The sequence below is a fragment of the Meleagris gallopavo genome, chromosome Z, assembly GCF_000146605.3.
Source record: "Meleagris gallopavo isolate NT-WF06-2002-E0010 breed Aviagen turkey brand Nicholas breeding stock chromosome Z, Turkey_5.1, whole genome shotgun sequence".
Taxonomy (NCBI): domain Eukaryota; kingdom Metazoa; phylum Chordata; class Aves; order Galliformes; family Phasianidae; genus Meleagris; species Meleagris gallopavo.
This window is the reverse complement of record NC_015041.2, coordinates 3623048-3627527: the sequence shown is the minus strand read 5'-3', so window position 1 is coordinate 3627527 and position 4480 is coordinate 3623048. Positions and strand designations below refer to the sequence as shown.

General features: G+C 40.7%; 1 protein-coding gene across 2 annotated transcripts in view; it reads left to right on the top strand.

The window, feature by feature from the left end:
• Positions 1-4480, top strand: part of PIK3C3 (phosphatidylinositol 3-kinase catalytic subunit type 3) — a 60518-nt gene that overhangs the window by 45566 nt on the left and 10472 nt on the right. The window lies entirely within an intron of this gene.

Below are 4480 nucleotides of genomic sequence, written 5' to 3'. Positions count from 1 at the left end.
ATGTGCGTAAGAACTTCTTCACGGTGAGGGTGACGGAGCACTGGAACAGGCTGCCCCGGGGGGTTGTGGAGTCTCCTTCTCTGGAGATATTCAAGTCTCGCCTGGACGCCTACCTGTGCGACCTGGTGTAGGGAAGCTGCTTTGGCAGGGGGGTTGGTCTCGATGATCTCTAGAGGTCCCTTCCAACCCCTACAATTCTGTGATTCTGTGATCATCCACAGTTTCTCTGGGTAGCCCATTCCAACACCTCACCACCCTCTCAGTGAAAAATTTCTTGTCAAACATCTGATCTAAATCTCTCCTTTTTCAGTTCAAAACAGTTCTGTCTTCTCCTATCACATCTATCTGTGCAAAAAATACGATTTTCTTCTTTTTGATAAGCTCACTTACAAAGGACTCCCCTTTTCTGGTGCAGCCCTATGCTCTACTGGTTCATGTTAAAGTTTTCATTTAGCAGGACCCATACTGCTTTCTCCACAGGGCTTCTCTCAGTGAGTTCTTCTGTGAGTTTGAGTACATATTTTGCCCCAATCCAAACACAGCACCTTGTGCTTGGTCTTACTGAACTTCATTAGATTCACAGAAGCCCACTTTTCAAACTTGTTCAGATCCCTCTAGATGGTGTCTCTTACTTTTGTTGTGTCAACTGCACCATTCAGCTTGGTGTTGTCAAATATGATGCTGACGCTCTTGTAGACTGTTGCACAGCTTAAATTCCTACCTAAGGTTATTTTTTCAAGTATGGTCGCACCCGAGGCTGACAGATTTTAAATAAGTGGTGTTTTGAGGAGCTGTACACTTGAAGAAAAGTTGCTGTTGATTTTTGCCTCCTTCCTTACAGATGTGTGTCAGAAGGAATGGCTGTGCTAATACACTATTCACTCTATAAGTCAATTCTCAGAATAAAAATTCTAACTAAATATGGTCAGAGTTCTCTCTCAGAAGTTTTGGTTTGATAATTCTCAGGGATAACACTGACCTCAAAATCATTAACTTAGTATGTAAAAATTTCTAAAAAATCCAGAACCTTCCTGAGGTTCTTGATCAACTATCTCAATCATTATTTTCTTTACAGTGGGATTCTGAGTGTCATCCCTTCATTAAAAAACACGAAGAGAGCCTTCTATCATTATTTTATATTTTAGTATGGTGGCTTAATTGATCTTGGAGCTAACCAAATAAAAATAAATTATTATTCTTCATGTACTAAATATATTGAATGTATTCAAATTTAAACTTTTGGTGTACATTTGAGACATAGCCTAAAAATCTGCTGAATGTTGAACCAGAACTAGAGAAACTGTAACAATAATAAAAAATGGCCTCATCTTTATTTTATTCATTTTTAAGACTAAGAGATAAGTTGATGATCTCCTGAAGTTCCTTCCAACCTGTAGAATTCTGTGTGTGATTCTTTGTATGAAATGATATGTGTTCATATACATTCATATTAATGTTTTTGAATGGTTCAAGTTCACCTTAGTTACTAATCTACATTATTAATTAGCGCCTCTTATTCCTTACCTCCAAAGCAAACTAAGAAAAGATGTAATTACTGCCAGGAAAGTTATTCAAATGTTGTCTCTTGACTCTTCATGATGACAGATTTGGATAAGTAAACTGAAAACAGACCCTCCCCCAGACTCTTTAATTGAACAGTTTTTATAATGCAATGAGGAGGTCTGTATATATCAGTGTCTGCTTCAAAAAACTTACTTTTAAAATTCATTTTTGTAAACTAACTTCTATAACAGTGTGAAAACACTATTCAGGGAAGTTTTTAGCACAGTTAGACATGCAAAATGTCACGAATGTGACATTTATCAACTAGTGAATATTTAGTTTGCTTATTAAGTATCCTTGTGATTTCTCTCAGAAAATTGACCATGATGGGATTTGTTTCTTGAGTTGAAGAGAACTTTTGACAGATCTCAAGCAGTTTTGTCTGATGATGGAACATCCATTATTCAGTGATACAGACAGACAGATGACTAGCTGAAAAATACTAGTGGTTACAGTTTTTTTCAAGAATGTTGGTAATTTAAGCTCGCTGAAATGAATAGAGGTGCTTCAAGTTGTAATACTGGCAAACAAATACAGAATCATAGAATCAACAAGGTTGGGCAAGACTTCTTAGATCATCCAATCCAATTGTCCACTCACTATCAGTATTTCCCCACTAATCCTTGTCCCTTAGTACCACATCTAAATGTTTTTTGAATGCAGTACCTCCAGTAATGGTAACTCAACCACCTCCCTGGGCAGCCTGTTCCAGTATCTGGCCACTGTTCTGGAGAAGAAATGTTTTCTAATGTTCAACCTGAATCTCCCCGGGTGCACTTTGAGGCAGTTCCCTCTAGTCCTATCACTAGAAATGTCAGAGAAGAGGTTGACCCCCCACCTTGCCACATCCTCCTTCATTCTCCTTTCAGATAGTTGTAGGGAACTATGAGGTCTTCACGTGACCACCCACTTGACCACCCCTTTTTCAGACTAAACAATCCCAGTTCCCTCAGCCCCTCTTCATAAGGCTTGTGCTTCAGACCCTCACCACATTCATTGCTTTTCCTGGGCACTCAGAGTGTCTGTCTTGTAATGATGGGCCTAAAACTGAACACAGTACTCAAGGTGCAGCCTCAACAGAGCTGAGTTCAGAGGGACGATCACCTCCCTGCTCCTGCTGACAGCACTATACCTGATACAAACCAGGATGCCATCAGCCTTCTTGGCAGTTGGGCACACTTCTCGTTTATGTTTAGCCTAGCATAAACCAGCAGCCTCAAGTCTATGTCTTCCACACAATCTTCCACCCACTCTGCCCTAAGCTTGCAGTATTGCATGGGATTGTTGTGACCAAAGTGCAGGACCTAGCACTCGGTCTTGTTGAACTTCATCCCGTTGGCCTCAGCCCAGCAATCCAGACTGTCCAGGTTGCTCTCTAGAGCCTTCCTGCCCCCTTGTCCTCAGCCTTTTCCTTATCCTCAGTGCTCACGTTTCCCACTGCATCCAGTAAAGGATGGGGATTCTCCTTAGCCCTCGTCTTACTGTTAATATATTTGTAATTTTGTTGTTGTTGTTGTTCTTTTTTTAACCCAGCAGCCAAGTTGAGCTCAAGCTGGGCTTTTGCCTTTCTAATTTTCTCTCTGCGCATCCTAATAACTTCCTTGTTCTCTCCCCAAGTCCCTTCCTGCACAGAAGGTAGACACTTTTTTTCTCTCAGAGCTGCAGAAAAAGCTTCCTGTTCTTCTGCACTGGTCTTCTTCCCCACTGGCTCATCTAGTTGCACAGAGGTATAGGTTGCTCCTGTGCCTTTGAGATTTCCTTCTTGAGGAGTGACCAATCTTCCTGGACCTCTTTGCTGTTCAGAACTGAGCCCCAAGGGACCAAGGGACTCTCCCTGCTGGTCTCCTGAACAGTTCAGTCTGCCTTCTGGATGTCCAAGCTAGTAGTTTTGCTGCCTTCTTCCTGACTTCACGAGGAATAGAGAACTCTGTCATTTCAAGATCACTCTGAGATATCTTCCAGCCTCCACTTCTCTCATCACACTCTGTGAAAAGAAGCAGAAAAACGTGTTCATAACTGGTCAGTTCCATAATGCTGAAGCAAGAGTTAGTACATGTATTTCTGCTTCTGTGCTATTGTGACGAAATAAGTTATGCTAATCATTTTCTAGTTTCACATTGAAAATTTCTTCAGTTTTGCATCCACGTTTCATTTTCCTCTATGAAGATGTAATACTAAACCTATTAGTGTCACTAGGGAACTCTGCTTTGGATGTAAAACTCAGCTAATGTTTCAAACACTCATTTGTCCTTTATTTACCTCCTGATTCCTTTTTCATGCTGACTGCAGGAAGATGGTTTCTCTCTGTCCTAAGGAAATTGTTCAGCAGACCAGCAGTAATAGGGAAGTGAGTGTACATTCAAGGTGTGGGAAGACCTTGAATATTGTGTTTTGGGTCCATGGATGCAAGGAGAAATTTGAATTGTGCAAACGTATGTGAAGCAGAGCTGATGAAAGGACTAGAAGACTTAAGTAAGGCAACTGAGAAAATTGGGGTTGTTTATTTTGGAGGAGGCTGAGAGAAAATTCCAACACTCTCTGCAGCCACCTGAAAAGAAGTTGCAGTGATACAGGTATCCATCTCTTTTTGAGGTGACAAGTGGTAAGAGTTGATACTATTTTCTTCAGGAGAGGTTCAGGTTGGACACCAAGAAGAATTTCTTCATGAAGAAGACATTCAAGCGTTCGAGTGGACTGGCCAGAGCAATGGGGGGGTCTCCATCCCTGGAGACATTTAAGGAACGTATAGACAATGTCTGAAGGACGTGGTTTAATGGTGGGACATGATAGGTAGATTTTGATTTGCTAGTCTCTAAGATATTTTCCAACCTATATGCTTTTGTGGTTCTGTGAATTTTCATTTAATATTTTCCTTTTTCATATAAAACATTTTGATCTATTTTTTTATGCAGCTGTA